Here is a 19,561-nt window from a genome sequence, read left to right as displayed (position 1 = left end):
CAACAAGTTCAGAAATCGGCCCGCCTTTGTCGATCCTGAGGTACCCTTAGCCCAATTGATGTCCGGGTAATTGAAGTCACCCATCATGACTACATTGCCCTCCCTCCCAGCTATTTCTATTTGGGAGTGTAGATTTGCTTCCCCCTCCTCCCCTATATTCGGAGGCTTATAGCAAATACCCACAATAAGTTTACGGCTAGGGGCCGACATCTCGAGCTCTAGCCATAAGGTCTCCACATCTTCTCCACTGTTTGACGTGATATCGTCCCTTATATGCATATTTAGATAGTTTTTAACGTAAATGCAAACCCCCCCCCTCTCCCACATCTGTCCCTCCTGAATAGGTTATACCCCTCTATATTAGTAGCCCAATCATGTGTGCCGTCTAGCCAGGTCTCCGATATACCCACTATATTGAAGTCCTCTTCGAGTATCATAATTTCAAGCTCTTCTAATTCATTTACTCGACTTCTAGCAGTGGTGTACATACATTTAATGCCTGTCTTGTTATGGGACAACATTTTATATCCTACTTGTTCCCCACTAGTTTTATTGTTTGGCCTTGATGTTGGTTGTTCGTTTCTTATTTTATTCACTTCTGACAACTTATTTGCTACATTGACTGTTTCTGCTATTTTAACCTCGGTGATTACTTTAGCTGTGTTGACTGGAGTGAGCCCACTATCTATTCCTCTATTACTTCTTTCTGTATTATTATTTTTTTTATCTAAGAAGAATGTATCTACAATTTGATTTAAGTAATTTTATTTTTAAGCCTACCCCCCATTTCCTAGTTTAAAAGCTCCTCCAGTCTTTCTACCATTTCCCCCCCCCAGAAATGCTGCACCTCCCCCATTAAGGTGCAGCCCGTCTCTGCTGTAGAGATGTGTACTTTCCTATTAATATAGTGAGCTAAAAAAAGCAATATGTCCCCTAAGTATGTATTTAGGTGTGTGCTGAAACAGGGATGAATTATTTTTATGTATTTAATTAACCCTACTAAACAGGGATGAGCTATCTTTATGTATTTCAATCACCCAACCAAACTTGTGTGTCTTTTTGACAAAAACTGTCATAAAATGTAGGTTCCATTTTAATATATTGGAAATCTTGACCAAGACCTTAAACTCGAATGACATAACTCTTGGAGTGTCATCTGAATTATTTATAGTGTACATTTTAGCAGTAGCTGTTAACCAAAAAAAAAAAACCCTGAAAGTAGTCTCTGTGAGAAAGTATTATTAGATTTTGAGTGGCATGTGAAGTTTTTTTTATCCCTGTGATATATCCTGCAAGGGGTAAAATAGGTCCAATTGGATTTTACCCTGTGTTATAATTGCTGTCTCACTTCTCATTACATTCTGTCTTTCATTTGAATGAACCCCTTCCATTTTCCTAAAATATGTTTGAATGCACTGAAACATATTAAAGTCTCCAGCTAAAGCCACCAATCTCACACTTCTATCTGACGGACCTGGGCCCCATCTCAATATTTTTGTGTCCATTGGTGGTCTACCAGATACTGTTTGCTTTTGGCCATTGGGCTTTGTTTATGCTCTGAATGAACTACGGATCTGTACAAGGTTACAAGAAATAATAATGATGTAAATATGGCTGCGTCTTCAAATTCTGTTTTCTTCGAGATACTGTTCTATTATACCAAAGCTATCTGGAACTCTCCATATTTACATAAGGTTTGTGTTACATAAGGGTTTGCTCTCCTTGTTTAGTTATTCACCCTCCCCTTTTTGTTGAAGCTTTATGTGTAAATTGCAATTTTATAAAAATTGCACAAAGAAAAATCTCCAAATTAAATCATATTTTTCAAAGCCTTTATCTTCTGGACCAGATGACTGTAGATTTTTAATCTCAGTTTATTGCATGTAAATTACACAAAGTAATCAGCCTGTTATTTATTGCCATGCTTAAGATAACATACACTATATTGCCAAAAGTATTGGGACACCTGCCTTTACACGCACATGAAATTTAATGGCATCCCAGTCTTAGTCCGTAGGGTTCAATATTGAGTTGGTCACCCTTTGCCACTATAACAGCTTCAACTCTTCTGGGAAGGCTGTCCACAAGGTTTAGGAGTGTGTCTATGGGAATGTTTGACCATTCTTCCAGAAGCGCATTTGTGAGGTCAGGTACTGATGTTGGACGAGAAGGCCTGGCTCGCAGTCTCTGCTCTAATTCATCCCAAAGGTGTTCTAGTGGGTTGAGGTCAGGACTTTGTGCAGGCCAGTCAAGTTCCTCCACCCCTAACTCACTCATCCATAACTTGCTTTGTGCACTGGTGTGCAGTCATGTTGGAACAGGAAGCGGCCATCCCCAAACTGTTCCCACAAAGTTGGGAGCATTAAATTGTCCAAAATGTCTTGGTATGCTGATGCCTTAAGAGTTCCTTTCACTGGAACTAAGGGGCCAAGCCCAACCCCTGAAAAACAACCCCACACCATAATCCCCCCTCCACCAAACTTTAGACTTGGTACACTGCAGTCAGGCAAGTACCATTCTCCTGGCAACTGCCAAACCCAGACACATCCATCAGATTGCCAGACAGAGAAGTGTGATCCCTCACTTCAGAGAACACATCTCCACTTCTCTGTGCATCCGACGCTTTGCGTTGCACTTGGTGATGTAAGGCATGGATGCAGCTGCTCAGCAATGGAAACCCATTCCGTGAAGCTCTCTACACACTGCTGTTGTGCCAATCTGAAGGCCACACGAAGTTTGGAGGTCTGTAACTATTGACTCTGCAGACAGTTGGCGACTTCTGCACACTTCAGCATGCGCTGACCGCGCTCTGTCATTTTACGTGGCCTACCACTTCATGGCTGAGTTGCTGTTGTTCCCAGTTGCTTCCACTTTGTTATAATACCACTAACCGTTGACCGTGGAATATTTAGCAGCAAGGAAATTTCACGAACACCTGAATCCAATGATTTGGAGGGGTGTTCCAATACTTTTGGCAATATAGTGTATCTAACCACCTTATCTTAATCAACCTTTTCACTTCTATTGGTAGCCCTCTTCTAATCAATATTGTAACTTTTTTGGGTGAATAGGATATAATTAATATTTTCCTACCCATCTTCCTTAAGCTTATACTGTAGTTTCTGAACCAAAAAGATGCTTTTCCTTTAGAATCCAAATATTTTCCTTCATCTTTGACACATAACTTTGTATTTATTTTCTTTTTATACTGTTGGTGGATGATGGCCACCCACATTTCCCGCAACTACATTCCATCTCCTAGTTACCCCCGCCCGCCCAATTCTTCTACTGTTCCCAGAACCCCTAGGCCTTGGCTCAATTAAAAAAAATCTTAAAGCAATGTCACACCCTCAACAAAAAAAATGGTCCTTGAGCAGTCTCCAGGTAATTTAGCTGGATAAAAAAGGTAAACTATTTGTTGTGCTGCCGGGCATTTGTAATATTGAGCAAACAGTTTCTTTTTTAGCCACTATAGGTGAATGGTTTTGAGATAATAAAAGTCTTGGCACTTAAAAATTAACAACAAATATCTCCAGTTCCTCCTAGCAATTTAGTATTCTGAAGATAATTGTCCTTGGTTTTGTTTCTGGTTTTTTATCGGAAGGGCCTATTCTGTGAATTCTTTCAATATAAATATTTGTTTTCCTTTCAGTTTAATATTATTGTTTTTTAATTTGTTTTCCAGATCATCCACTTTATCTAATACCCAACTGTTCTCTTTTTGTAGTTTTGTGAGGACATTTACATAGTGAACTAGTTTAACTTCTAAAGCAGAAAACTGTTTCTGCCTCTGTCATCATTCTCATAAATGTCTGGCATCTTTTTTTACATTAAACATTTTCTTTTTATTTATTTCCCATAGATGTTTTAGATTATTGACAACCTGGTCAGCCATTTACTTTTTTTTTTTTCCATCTTAATAAACATTTCATCAATCATGGACATATTGTCAACATATTTTGGTAAACTCACCAAACGTTTCTTATCTATTAAGATGTTAGGGGTTAGGTTTTTATAAGGCACAGGTTGCTGGCTTACTTTGAGATTAATAATTGGTAAATGAATATGACTTTTGATGTGTGATCATGAGGGGCATATTTATAAAGGAGTAAATGTGATTTTGCAAAACTTGCTCTTGTGGTGAATCAATCATTGTTAATTAAAAACAAATAGACCTGGAAGATTCACCTGCAGTGAACATTTGGTGAATGTCAGATTCATTGCTTTATAAAAATACCCCATATACTTCCACACTGAAAATAAACATGCAATTATAAACAACCATAAAAGGCAAACATTCTTGATAACTATGTATGTGTTCCATTCCTAGTCAGTTTCCCTTGGTCCAGACAAGCATTCCAATACAAAGAACCTGCAGGTGAAGGTTTCTCCGTAGAAGAAATGTGTCATTATTTTGTTTAATGCTCTCTAGGTAAATAGTTGAATGAGAGCAATCTGGGATAGATATGGGTTTCTAAGTGAAACAGCCCTGTGTCCCTCCAAGAGTTCAGGACTCTCCCTAAATGAGGGTCCTCTGAAGCAAGCAATAAACTAAACTGCCATGTCAAAAGCATTCAAATCTCTTTAACACTGAACTCCAGACAAAAACCTAAATACTCATTTAGTCCTCAGATTAAACAGAACTGTATCCAAAGCTCTTGCCATAATGGACGAGTAATTGCAAATTATTGCGGACTTGCCTTCTAGTGTGCCCTACTCTGCGTTCCCCCTCTTCACTTCCACTGCCATCTTCTTCTGGTCTTCATTCAGTTCAAGAGCCTTCTTTCTTCAGCCATTGGTTGGCTACAGCATAGGAGTTACATTGTCCTGGCACCCAGATCTTACTCCCGGCATCTGTGAGGTGCCAAGAGTAGATCAGGATCTAAAGGTGCCCATACACATTATCACACAATATTTTTTGTACGATGACCGAACCATCATGCACAGACCATTGCGGGTTTCAAATAGCGTTCGTTATCAATATCACCTTGTCGAATTTTGTCGATTGACAGAACAGATTTTTGTTTGCGCATGAGCAGAGGAAAATCGTGCGATAATCGGGCACCTTTACACTGCACTGTGTTAGTAAGGGAAGTTTTATGGCTGAGGGGACATACAGACTTTAAAACACCTCAATCACACACCACAGCCAGGAGGATTAAACCTCTTTATTTGTTTCAGTTAAGGAATACACAGCTGACACCACCCTGCCCCAAATCTGTGATTGAGCATTGAAGAAGCGGCAGCAGTCTTCACAATGCCTCCTACTGTCAGCCTGTTCCTTGTCAGCACACCCAATTGCCTCCTAGCTCTGCCACCCCCCTACTACTGGTAACCAATCAAAATACCCCTATTTTTTGTAACTGATGTTGAAGGGCTGTGTAGCATCTGACTAGCACTTGCTCCATTGCTTACTGGGCAGCCCTTGGCTTAGCAACCATAGCAAAAAAGGTTAGCAAGGAATAGTAGCCTTTGAGCGGCATTTTGACAGACTGAAACAATAACAGCTATGCTTGGTATGACAGGTATGCTTGTCTGTTGATTAACAATTAGTACACAACCTATTTTAGTTGTTCAATGGTTAAGTTGTCACACTGGGGAAGGATGCATGTTGTGACTACAGAAAATCTCCCCTTCTAAATGGGGGGAGGTGATCTGAATTCCACAGAGAGTACTAAGCATGGCTAATAATACTGCTTACTGATAAGAGTGCAATGCAGGAAGAGGGAAGTTAGGAAATCACTGAATTTCTAGCGAGATATTTTTGCGGTTATTGAATGGGTAAAGCATGTTGGAAATACAACAACATATGCTAATATGCACTGCTTTGTATAACTGACATTCAGAGATGTAGTATTGTCTTTTGGGCAATAGATGGGGCTGTGGTGCAGTTTTGGTCTCTGTGCTTATGCATATTTGTCTGTGATACACAGGAAGTTCTATCTATGTTTCCTTCTCTTTGCCATAATGCTGTATTCTGATATAATGTTCGTCTAAGCAAGTAATATTTAATCCAGCATCCTAAGGATCTCAGTGCTTCATCTAAACATAAAACCAACATAGCAAACACCAAAAGAGACCATAAGAGACCATATAAAAGAAGTACGTTAAGATTTACATACACTTTGAGCTGCAACTACTGAAAACGGAATGCAGCAGAGAGAAAAGGATAAAACAGGCCAAATGTTTTTATTAGTTTTTCGAATATATTGTACTTTTTTTAACAGAACAATTTTGGACTATATGTTTATTAGTCTGAGCATGCTTTAATTTGCAGTGGCAGCAATATGTGTTCTAGTTATGTTTTTAGTGGAAACCAGATCTAGCAAGTAAGTCTGTGTGGGAATTTACAACTTACACATAACTGTGACTCACTTCTTATTGTCCGTTAATATAGCTATATAATGTATTGGCAGACACTGACAAATTTCAATTGTGTCCCTTTAGTCCACAAAACTACATTTTCCAGTAAGGTTGCCAAGTATATTTCCTTTCCAGGACCCCAGGCTTATCTCATCATGTACCTCATTTCCTCACCCATCTCACTTCCATCCTCTTGCTTCCATATCCCTGACTTCATCATCGTTCTTCTAACCTCACTTTAATTACCATTATGGCAGTTGTTTTCTTTTACCGGCATAGATTTTTGTTCCAATATTGTGTGCAATACATCAATCCTTCCGGGCCAGAAACAGTAGTTGTATGAACTTGAGTTAGCTTTCCCCATTAGAGTTATGACCTCTAACAAGAATGTTTCTGTTGTGCTGTGCTTACTGGTAGATTTTAGATTCAGCACAAATAATCATACTCACTAAACTTTTTGCTGCCTAAATCTGAGCACAGCTTTCTGTAAGAACAAAAAAACTTTATTAAAGCAACTGACTTTTTATATTAGCCTTCAATAAATCAAAGGACAGCATAAAACTACCTGAATGTGTTTGCAGAGTTTACAGCTATGTTGTTACTATAGCCCGGAGGTTGTACATGTCAAGTAGTTTCTTACTTACAAATGTTAAGGGCTCCAGAGTTTATGTCTGCTGTGGAGGAAACAAACTTTGTTGGTTTCTCAGATATTAATAAAGTTCTGTCCTGGGTCCTGGAGTCGGGGGCTTTGTAGAGCTTTGGGTAGGATAAAGCCTCCGGTCTACATTTTAGCTGTTAGCCAGACCTCATATATTAGTTGTCCATGAGCCTTTTTATATCTAAGTTGATTTTTAGAGGCTCTTTCTCTCTCTCTCTTTCGAAAAGCTACCTGTAATGTCCCCCGGCTTCCTGGCTCCTCCCGACTGCGTTCCAGGCTGGGGCGCATCGGCCGCGGTGCACGCCGCTCTCCTCCTCCCCCTTGACGGAAGTGTAGATGCGTTCCACGCTGGAACGCGGAAGTAGCCCACGGCCGCGTGACGTCACGGCCGCGGGCTATTTAAACTTGCCATAGATGCTGTGGGGTGTTCGATGATTGGGATCATAGCCCATACACCCCACAGGAACCTCACCAGCCGCCTCGAACCTCTCCTCACGGAGGAAACAGCTCCCCAGCAGCCAGCATCCAGTGGACATCTCTTGGAGGAATCTGATTGCACCTACCAGGAAACTGCAAGTATCTTCAAGCTATATCTTGACTATATCTTGGCTCACAGACGCTGCCCTCTGGTGGAGACTTTGGGTATCGCCTCTCTCATGTTTTCAATACTATACCCAGTTATGCTGTATGAAGGGGAGAATTGATGTTATCTGTCATAGAGACTACACCATTCGCTCACACCTCAATTCCAGATAAGATTGCCATCATCAGGGATTGGGTTATTAGTCTGTACTACATCGAAGGTTATTACGGATTACTATTTAGCGGTCCATGATGACTTAATCCCCTACTCTCCGTTTAAGATTGAGAGAGCCGCCGGGGATTTAAGCCTGACAACCGCACTACACCCCCAGTTGGAACCGCAGCTGTGATCCACCATACTCTTCCCAAGCCGGGCCCTGACACTACCAGTGCAGAAGCATATTCCTACCCGACATACTTCCTGGTGTGTTGGATGATTGCATCCCCAACTGCACACTGTGACATTCATGAAATATTGAACACTAATGGCGCTTCTCTTATCTTGTGTGCTGTGTCCCCTCATGTTGGACTCCAAAAGCAACATTGCAGGAGCTATTTTAACACAAGATCACCCCTCAGGACTACATACATACAAAAAGTAAGAGAAATAGTAAGTCTAAACCTGCAATTCAAATTGGCAATTGACTGGAGCCCTACTTTAACATAGCACAAAGGGACTAAAGGATTTAATGTTTTCTTAATCAAATTTTAAAATATTAATTTCAATTATCCAATCATGTATTAAGTGGAGATTCTAAAGCCCTTTAGCAAATCAGATTCAGCCTATCTTCCCAATTTTGTTGCACTTTGTTTCAAAAAGGAGTTGCTACTCAGAAACGTGTCATATGTGCTGTAAGCTGTGCACATTGCTGAAATAAGCTAGGTGCTCCAGTCCACTTGGGTTGCAGGTTGACTCTCGCTATCTCTCTTACTTTTATTATGTATTTGGTCCATTTAGGTGGACTTTCGCTATGGAAATTACTTCTGATTTTCTTAGTTCTTACTCTACAACAGTATCTGCTTACCATTAAGAAGGGCTTTAGTAGATGCTCTTCTCCCCTGATTATCTTACACTGCCTTGAAAGACATTGTGAGTCTATTAGGTGAAGAAATCCAAATAGTAAAATGTTTAAGTAGATATGTACTTAAAAACACGAGCAATCATTTGGGCACTTCACGATGGAGACGTACAGTGTATGCCCCCCGTCTTGAAGGGGTTAAGCATTATTAAAATCACTGCTCCCAGCCAAATGGAATTTATTTTCGCTTTGGTACATGCCCTCCAGGGTATTGCCCAGTCCTCCAAGCACTTTGTTTGTTAATCCCTTGCCTATTAGCCTAGAAAATGGAAGGAATTGATTTTTAAGATTCGACCTTGCAAAGAAGTTCACCGAACGAACCTGCAAATCAAACCAAAGAAAGTTTGCCGTTCAGTAGCAGCAGATTGTTTTGGGGGTTAAGGGTACATTTTGTGACTATACCTTTATTTTTTTGCACTAATAGAATATTTATATTTTCTATCTGAATATTGTGGTATTGCTTCTTATTTTTGATTTTCTATTTTTGTTTTGTTTTATAGAAAGTCTAAAAGCCCTGAAAAGGTTCTGTTGTACCTTCACTGTGAACCTAATGACCAGGTTTTGGCTGATCTTCATGAAAAAGAAGAATTGGCCAAAGAACACTTTTGTAATGCCTGTACGTCTGGAAATGTATGCCTTTCTGCCTAATCAATGACTCAGCCACCTTGAGCAATGGAGTGCTGCCTTCGGGACCTGAATTTAAAGCATTTGATCATGATGTTATAATGACCTTATCCTTTTGAAGAACATATCAAGCGCTTGGTCTTTAATCGGATATTCAGTTATGGTCTGAAGTTAAAGCCCAACACATGTCATCTATTCAGGTATCAACTGAGTACTTGGGACACATGCTATTTCATGAAGGAGGTCTGTATTGGTCTGTATCCAAGACTATCATTGAGGTTAGGGCCTTCCTGGGAATAGTAGGGTACAGGTGTTGTTTTATGTGTCCATGTATGCACAGGATCACTTGTATAAAAAAAGCATACCTGCTTTAAGAAGTGTGAACATACTGTATTTACCGCTCCAACTAATTAGTTTTCCCCATCAGGGTGCCCCCTTACATTAATTACAATAGTAAGGGGACACTCTAATGGGGACAACCGATGGTAGGGGACACACTGATAGGGACAGGAATGTAAGGGGGCACACCGATAGGGACAACTAATTATTGGTCCCCACTCACATTTTCAGCGCAGCCCCAATGCTAGACAATGCAATTTGCCTTGTTACAAATGGGCTCAGTTGACACCACCATGTTTCTGTTGTGTGTGCTGAAAAAAAAAGTACTGCATGTCAGTGGCGTAACCAGACTTACGGGCGCCGGGGGCAGAATAAAATTTTGCTCCCCTCCCTATAACCATTACATCACCACCTCATCCACCCTGTCCCTCTGGTTCTAAGGATAATTCAATACAATGCATTTAATACATTATACAGCAATGAAGAATGGCTCCAGCTGTAGAGGACTACAAATCCCAGCAATGCATTATACAGCAATGGAGAATCACACCCGGCTATAGAGGACTAAAAATCCCAGCAATACATTATACAGCAATGGAGAATGGCATCAGGCTATAGAGCACTAGAAATCCCAGCAATACATTATACAGCAATTATATAGAATAATATGAAGCTACATACTCTGTGTTGCTCACCAAGACTGTGCAGCATCTCAGGAGGCTGTGCAGGGTCTGACCAGGGCTGTGTTGGGTCTCAGGAGGCTGTGTGGGGTCTCAGGAATCTGTGCGGGGTCTGACCAGGACTCTGTGGGATCTCACCATTGCTGTGCGGGTCTCACCAGCGCTGTGCAGGTAGCGGGAAGGGGGAGGAGATGCGCAGCCTAGCTGTAAACAGGCATTGTGAGGTCTTGGATCTTGCAAGTGCAGGATGTTATGGCAACCGAACCTGTAAAAAGAATTTAAAGGGCCGTTATCGCCCTTTAGTATAAGGCTGGCATCGGTGCATCCTTAAGCCCATCCATCCCCCCAATAGGCATTAGACCCCCCTACATTTCCCCTATAGGCAGCAGATCCCCACCATAGGGGTGTACAGGGACAATGAGGGCATGCTGGCAGGGGTGTCCTGAGGCCGGGTGTCACCCGGTCTAGAGGCCGGGGGACACCCTGCCGTGTCGCCATCGCGCGTGCACGTGATGTCACTGCGCATGTGCGGACATCTGATTGGTGCCTTCCGGTGGCCATCTTGGCGATGGACGCCAGCAGAGAGGGGGGGCCTTCACCCGGCAGGTCCCCTCCTCTCTCCTGACACTGTCGGGCTCTCGGTCCATGACCGTGTGCCCGACTTTTTCGAGGGGGTGACACCAAAATGATTGTCAGTCATTTTGGTGTCACCGCTTCCAATGGTGGCACCCGGGATGCACCCCCCTTGTGATGCCACTGCATGCTGGGACTTGTTGTTCCCTGTGTGATATTTGTATGTGTGTGTGTGTGGGGGGGGGGGGTGTAGAGGGACAATGAGGGCATGCTGGGACTTGTAGTTCCCTAGGTGATATTCGGAGGCTGTACAACTACAAGTACCAGCATGCCCTCATTATCCCTGTACACAACATATCACCCTGGGAACTACAGACCTCAGCATGCCCTCATTGTCCTTGTACAACTTCTACCCATATCACCCAAGGAACTACAAGTTCCAGGATGCATGTCTCCTACAGTAGTTCCCTGGGTGATATGTAGGGGGTGGACATGCTGGGCCTTGTAGTTCTCTATGCTATGCGGCTGTATGAATTACTGTCCTCCTGAAAGTACAAGTAATACAGTGCCACTATAAAACATATAATAAAACATAGCTGACCTTGAAAGTTGCAAGTTAAACTATGTTCTATTCTATGTTTTATAGTGGCATTGTATTACTTGTACGTTTAGGAGGACAGGAATTCATACAGCCTCATAGCATAGAGAACTGCAAGGCCCAGTAGGCTGCCTGCTTGTAGTGTATTAGTGAAGACAATGCCATTATAGAACATGAAATAAAATATAGTTGGACTTGAAACTTTCAAATTCAACTGTGTTCTATTTAATGTTCTATAATAGCAGCTACACTAACCACCTAAACTGTCCTCCTGGCGGGTCTTCTCGCGACCAGAGGAAGCTCTGGGAGGAGGCTGTAAAGACAAAAAAAAAATCACACTGGGGTCCGGGTGTGGGAGAGCGGCAACTCACTGGGCTGAGGCGAGTCTCTCTGCAGCAGTGTGCGGCTCAAGAGCACGGCTCTGCTCGATGGGTCCTCACGGCCGAGGACCCAGAGCAGCCCTATTATCTGCTTGTTCCAATATTGATTTCCTCCCGGCCAGCTCGCTTGTCGCTGCCCGGCGGAAGCCCCCCCCCGGTTGTTATGCCACTGCTGCATGTAGACCGCAAATGCATCACACTGCGCCGTGGCCATAGAACTTAATGAAATGTCACTTGTGACATTTCAATAAAGTTCTAACAAAAAAGTAAAGAGTGTGATGCACCAGGAGGCTTGCTTTTGTACCATCTAAAGCCCTTCCATGCGCATCTTGCTTTTAAAGCTAGTTATGAATTGATGAATGCGTTTGCCACTTGTTTTGCTTGTTGGATTTTGTGTGTGGACACACTGGGGGCTTCAGCTGCCATTGTGATGTGCTGAGCTTCTCTTGTGTCCCTATGCCTTTAAGGAAGTTGGGCTACCTCCAGGCAAACCTGCACCCAATTCATCTTCTGATATATATGTGCTCCAAGATGGAAGCTCTCATAGATTAGAGTTAGGACCACACTTTACAGAGGAGCCCTGACGAGGCAGTGAGGCTTCCACATATCTTGCAAAAGTTGTGCAACTAAAACCTCTGTTTTTAACCCTATTAGAGTATTTTTTTTTTCTTTTTGCAGGCTGGCTGGTGAATGTGCTGGGAAATGTTTGCTTTTGTACACTGTAAACTTGTCACAGAGACTTTGCTGTGTGAGTGACAGCCTAGCTAGGGTGCCAGCTGTCAGAATATAATAGTCATCAGGGGAGATATCTCCATCAATGCTGTCTAGTAGTGATGAGCCGACACCCCTGTGTTCGGTTCGAATTCGAACTTTCGAACATGGGAAAAGTTCAAATTCGAACACAATGCAAATCTAAGGGGGTATAACTTTGAAAATCAACTGACCCCATCTTGAAGGCTTATATGCAAGTAAATGGCCATAAAAAGGGTATGGGGATTTGGGTACTGCCCTGAGGAACATGTATCAATGAAAAAAAAACACTTTTAAAAAATACAATTTTTAAAGGAGCAGTGATTTTGACATCACTTAAAGTGGAACAATAAAAACGAAAACTTCCTTTAAATATCATGCTTGGGGGTCCCCTTAAACTGCCTGTAAAGTGGCAAATCTGTACAATGTATAGAACCTGCTGTAGCAAAAATGATATTTGCAAATGTAAAAAATGACATTTTAAAAGAAAAGAAATAATAATAATGCACGGTTCTCCCTCCCGAACAACACCAGACCCTTTAGGTCTGGTAGGAATGTTAGAAACGGACCCCATTTAAAAAAACAAAACAAAAAAAGTGTGTGGTTCCCCTCAAAAGTCATACTAGACCCTTAAGGTCTGGTAGGAATTTTAGGAGGAACCCCAACCCCAAAAATGGGGGGAAAATGTGGGGTCCCCCCTAAAAATCCATACAAGACCCTTGACCCGAGCACAGGCCTGTCAGGAAAGGGGGGAGGAGTGAGTGGCCCCCTCCCAGCGATACCAGGCCACATGCCCTAGTCGCCCTCTGGAAAAGAATCTTGTCCCAGTGTCGATGGGGACAAGGGCCTCTTCCCCACAAGCCCTGGGGTGTTGGTTGTGGGTGGTGCAGGCAGGGGGCTTATTCACACCAGGGTACCCCTTTAATAAAGGCGCATCCAGATGCGCCCCCCCCCCCTTGTAAATGAGTAAGGGGTACTTGTACCCCTACCCATTCAATTAAGGGTTACATCAAATTGTAAATAAAAACACCAGACTTTTGAAAAAATCCTTTATTTAAAAAAAAAAACAGACAACAAAGGCAAGTTTTTGACAATTCTTTTATTTAAAAAATAAAATAAATCCGTAATCCAGCATCAATCACGATGTCCAGCATTGTCCACGATGACATAAAAAAGAAAAACAATACAAAATTTCCGCCTAACTGTTTACAGTTGTAACAGGTAAACCATGATTGGGCAAAGTCATCATGACTTTGCCCAATTATGGCTCTCACAGTTCTCTGTGCCCTGATTGTGCAAAGGCTTGCACCTGACCTCTGGTCAGGTGCAAGGCTTTAGCCAATCAGGGCTCACAAGGCACAGTGCCTTGTGGGGCCCTCAGCGGGCGAACAGCCTGCCTAACACCCTGACAGTTCAGGTGTTCGCCGAATACACGAACTGCCAATGTACGAGTTGAACTCACGTTCGGCTCGAACATCGAGCCCATCACTACTGCTTAGTATGAATGGGGACGGTGAGCATTTTTTTCTCTTGCAGCCTGCAGGACTGAATAAGAAAAATCGTATAGGTGTGTGGCCAACTTTATCCCCCTTCTCTCACATGATTTGGTGCTTGGCAAATGGCCATTTAGGTATCCAGCTGTCAGGATCCGGATTTGAACCCAGGGCCTTTGCTGTGTCTGGTGGTGGCTCTACCTGCTGAGGAGCCACTCTGAAACCTTGGATAGTTCCTTGTCTGCTCTCATGTGTAATCCTCAGGTAAACCTAGTTTCTGCTGAACTTTGAACTCCTTGCTCCTCCCTTGAACTTCCTATTTTAGCCATGCCTCTGCACTTCCTGTTTGCCAGATTATTGTGCTCCTGCCAATATCTTGCTTCCTGCTCCTTCTGTGATACAATCCTCTTATACTGCTACCCGTGTACCGACCTTTGGCTACTGATTCACCGACTACTCTCATCGTCTTCTGCTTAATACCTGATACCTTTGGCTACTGAGCTTGGCTTGTTCTCTGACTACGCTTCTGCCGGCTCCTATACTACTAACGTCTGCTTGTATAACGAACTCGGCCTGTTATACCACAAATGTGCTTGCTGTTTCAGCTACTGGACTCTGAGCCTGATCCCGGACCATGACACCAGCACTGCCACTTGGGGGTGTAAAGAGAGTCCTTAGTCCTGTGCATGTTCCATATGCAGCTTAATCACTTCCCGGCCGGCCGTTGTAAAAAAACGGCCGCCGGGAACTTCCTAGATCTGAGCGGGAGTCTTTAGACGAGTCTTTAGACGGGAGTCTTTAGCTCCGCCCCCCGATCAGGAGCGCTCCCAGTGCGATCACGTCCCGGGCAACTGTGCCCGCACTGTCCATTGGACAGTGCTGTTTCTAAAACAAGGTATAGAGCCAGTAAAATCGGCTCTATACCTTGCGATCTAGCTGTGACAAATCACAGATGTCACAAAAGTAAACAGAGGCTGCAGTTTGCAGGCTTGTCAAGCAAATCGCTGTAAAAACGCGTGTCATGAAATGCGCGACAAACGCGCATATTCGATACGCCTAGGTGTGAACCCAGAGTAACTCCTCTATCTCCTCTCTCACACACCGTTCGGTTGTGAGAGAGGAGAGAGAGAACTTCACAGATCAGCTAAAGTAAGCATTTAAAGTGATACACACTGATACACACTGATACACTCTGATACCCACTGATATACTCTGATACACTGTTACACAGTAAACTTACAGTCTTATCAGTGTGATTCATAAGTCATTAGTGTCAGTCGGTGTCATCAGCACGATTCAGTGTCAGTGCGTTTCAGTGGATTCAGTGTCAGTGCGTTTCAGTGTTGTCAGTGCCAGTCGCAGTGTCATAAGCACAATTCACAGTGTCAGTGCAGTGCCAGTCGCAGTGTCATCAGCACAATTCACAGTGTCTGTGCGTTTCAGTGTCGGCCGTGCCAGTCGCAGTGTCATCAGAACTTTTCACAGCGTCAGTGTGTTTCAGTGTCATCACTGCATTTCAGTGTCATCAGTGCCACATTTGCAGCACATATCATCAGCACTCAGTGCCAGCAGAAAACGCCAGTATCTAGCACCGTGCCAGCCTACTAGCACCAATTAGCTTGTGACGCCCACATTACCAAGTACCAATGTGATCCAGTGCCCCCAAATATACGCAGAAATGTCCCAAAAAAAGTACAGCAGTGAGGAGGCATTTCAGATCCTCAGCATGTCTGGTGAGAGTGACAGAGAGGCTTCTCTGTCAGATTCTGGATCAGAGTACGAACCTGTGGAGGGCAGCGGTTCAGTATCCTCTGATTCAGAAGAAGAAGAAGTTGTGCCCACTAAAAGAGCCAGGCGTGCTGTGCAACATCCAGCTGACATGCAGCAGCCAAGCACCAGTACTGCCGCTCATCCACAAGCACAGGCATCCACCAGTACCACCGCTCATCCCCAAGATCAGCCACAAAGAATCAGGCCCCAAAGAGCACATACTAGTGAAGTACCAGAGGCACTTTCAAATCCCTTGTGGCTACCCTCTAATTCAGCCGCACCGGTCATCCTCCCCATTTATTGCCAATCCAGTGGAAACGGAAAATTTTACACCAATCCAATTTTTTTATTTGTTTTTCACTGATGACCTCTTCAATTTGATTGTGACCCAATCCAACCTCTATTTTCAACAGTTAGTTGCCAGCAATCCTAATTCCTCCTATGCCAGACCATTTCAGTGGAGGCCTCTGACTGTTGCTGAATTTAAAACCTTTCTCGGCCTAACACTGAATATGGGACTCACCAAAAAAAATTAGCTAAATGCGTACTGGTCTACAAACCCAATTCACCACATGCCCTTATATTCCTCAACCATGTCCAGGACAAGATATCAAACGATCATGAGGTTTCTTCATTTTAACGACAACTCAATTTGCCCTCCCAGACGTGACCCTGCATATGATAGGCTCCAAAAAATTAGGCCACTCATGAATTTGTTTTATACCAAATTTTCTGAAATTTATACCCCCCAACAAAATATTTGCATTGATGAATCCCTTATTCATTTCACAGGCAGGCTTAATTTCAAACAATATCTCCCCAGCAAACGTGCCAGGTATGGGGTGAAACTGTACAAGCTCTGTGAAAGAGACACCGGACACACATATGACTTCCGTGTGTATGAAGGGAAGGATAGTCATTTAGAGCCCCCTGGATGCCCATCGTACATGGGAATCAGTGGAAAAATAGTGTGGGACCTATTGTCACCCCTATTCAACCAGGGATACCACCTCTATGTGGACAATTTCTACACCAGCATAACCCTGTTCAAACACCTGTTCCTCCAAAAACCCCAGCCTGTGGTACAGTAAGATCAAATTGGATTGGCTTTCCCCAAAATATTGTCCGCAAGAAGCTGAAAAGGTGGGAGTCAGCAAGTCTGAGAAATGATGAACTTTTGGCCCTCAAATGGAAAGACAAAAGGGATGTCTACATGCTGTCATCCATCCACCCAGACACATCAGTGGAAATCCAAGGAAGATCTGGACTGTTCCAAAAACCACTGAGTGTCCACAAATACAATCTCTCTATGGGTGGTGTTGATTTCAATGACCAGATGATGCAGCCCTACTTGGCAACCCGACGATCCATTCACTGGTATAAAAAAGTTTCCATCTATCTTTTTCAATTGGCTATGTACAATTCATATGTAATTTATAAGTCTACAGGAAGAGCTGGCTCTTACCTCCAATATCAAGAAGCAATTATTACATCGCTGATTTACAAGGAAGGCCCTGCTCCTGAAAGTCTGCAGTCTGATGCAGTCAGCAGGCTGCACGATAGACACTTCCCCAATAAGATTCCTTCCACCCAAGAAGACCGGACACCCCCAAAAAAATGCTGCGTGTGTAGCAAGAAAGGAATTAGACGGGACACGCATTACTATTGTCCCAACTGTGCCTCAAAACCTGGCCTCTGCATCAAAGACTGCTTCTGCCTCTACCATACCTCACTGCAATTATAGTGTAGGTATGGTGAAGATGTTTATGGCTTGACTAGCTTTTATTTGCCTGTGCCCGATCTCCTGTGTACCGACTTCCACATTTCTGCCGGCTGCCCTAATACTTTCCCTGCATACCTACAACATCTCTGCATGCCTCCTGATCTGATCCTTGTTTGTCTGTCAACCACGTCTCTGCCTGCCACCTGGATTGATCCTTTGCCTGAATACTGGCCATGTCTCTGCCTGCTGCCTGGACCGACCCTTTGCCCACATACCGACCACGTCTTTGCCTGCCGCCTGAACTGACCTTGGCCTGCATACTGACCACATCTCTGCCTGCCACCTGGATTGATCCTTTGCCTGAATACTCAACACCTCTGCCTGCCACCTGAACTGACCTCGGCCTGCTTACTGACCATGTCTCTGCCTGCCGCCTGGACCGACCCTTTGCCTACATACAGACCACGTCTTTGCCTGCCGCCTGAACTGACCTTGGCCTGCATACTGACCATGTCTCTGCCTGCCACCTGAACTGAGCTTGGCCTGCTTACTGACTACGTCTCTCCATGAACTGACCTTGGCCTGCATAGTGACCATGTCTTTGCCTTCCACCTGAACTGACCTTGGCCTGCAAACTGACCACTTCTCTGCCTGCCATCTGAACTGACCTAGTTGACCACATTTCTTCCTGCTGCCTGTAGTGACCCATCTGAATGTCCAACTGACAAAGGTCCATCCAAAACACCAGTCCCAGTCATCCTCTGAAGACAGCTGCACTGCTGGAACCACAGGTACTGTTTTGTTTACCCTTTGTCAAGCTTCCTGTACTTCCTGGTCACTGAACATAGCATTTTGTATAATTCAAGGTTTTAGCCAAGTACCAGAAGGTCTGCTTGGCTTGGGGACATGGAGTCATACCATTCCCCCAAAGTGCTCGATACCAGATACCATGGAGCACTTTGAAAGCTTCATGGTGCTCCATGGTATTTACACTCCTCTCTCTGTGGCTAGGCTGTGAAAAAGTCTCACATGTGTGGTATCTCCATACTCAGGAGAAGTAGCAAAATATGTATTGGGGTGTAATTCTGAGTATACCTATACTGTGTATAAGAAATATCTTATTAACTGACAACTTTGCGTGCAAAAAATACATTTCCATTTTCTTTCTTAATTTTTTAAAAACTTGAGGCAAAAAAATGAAATCTTCAAAACACTCACCATGCCATTTATTAAACACCTTGGGGTGTCTGCTTGCCAAAATAGGGTAATTTTGTGGGAGTTTCTATTATCCTGGCACTCCAGGATCTCCAAAAATGTAACAAGTAGTCAGGGAATCAGATGATTAATTTATGCCCCTTATAACCCTCATGGTGCTCCTTGGATGTTTTGCCCCTCTATGCAGCTACGCTGTGAAAAAGCCTCACATGTGTAATATCCCCATACTCAGTAGGAGTAGCAGAATGTGTTTTGGGGTATAAATCTAAATATGTCTGTGTTATGTATAGGAAATATCCTACTAACTGACAACTTTGTGTAAAAAAAAAAAAATCCTAATATTTTGATAGCTTGTGCCAAAAAAATGACATCTTTAAAACACCTAGCATGCATCTTATCAAATACCTTTGGGTGTCTGCTTTACAAAATGGGGTCATTTTGTGGGTGTTTCTACTGTCCTGGTATTTTAGGGTCTCAAGAAATGTGATAGGCAGTCAGGGCACCAGAGTTGATACATTTCCAATTATATGGTATATATACCATTGTTCTGTAGACTGTATAACTGTAAGACATTCTAATTAATTTACACTTATTTGGATTTTTTTTTACCAAAGAAATGTATCAGAACACATTTTGGCCTAAATGTTTGAAGAAAGATTATTTATTTGCAATGTTTCATTAACATAATATAAGGAAAACAGGTTTTTTTAAAACAAAATCTGTATTTTTTTTTC

Source organism: Nanorana parkeri, unplaced genomic scaffold (assembly GCF_000935625.1).
Source record: "Nanorana parkeri isolate BGI_ZX_2015 unplaced genomic scaffold, ASM93562v1 scaffold1022, whole genome shotgun sequence".
In the NCBI taxonomy this organism is placed as follows: domain Eukaryota; kingdom Metazoa; phylum Chordata; class Amphibia; order Anura; family Dicroglossidae; genus Nanorana; species Nanorana parkeri.
The sequence above is the reverse complement of the archived record's forward strand: the minus strand, read 5'-3'. Positions refer to the sequence as shown.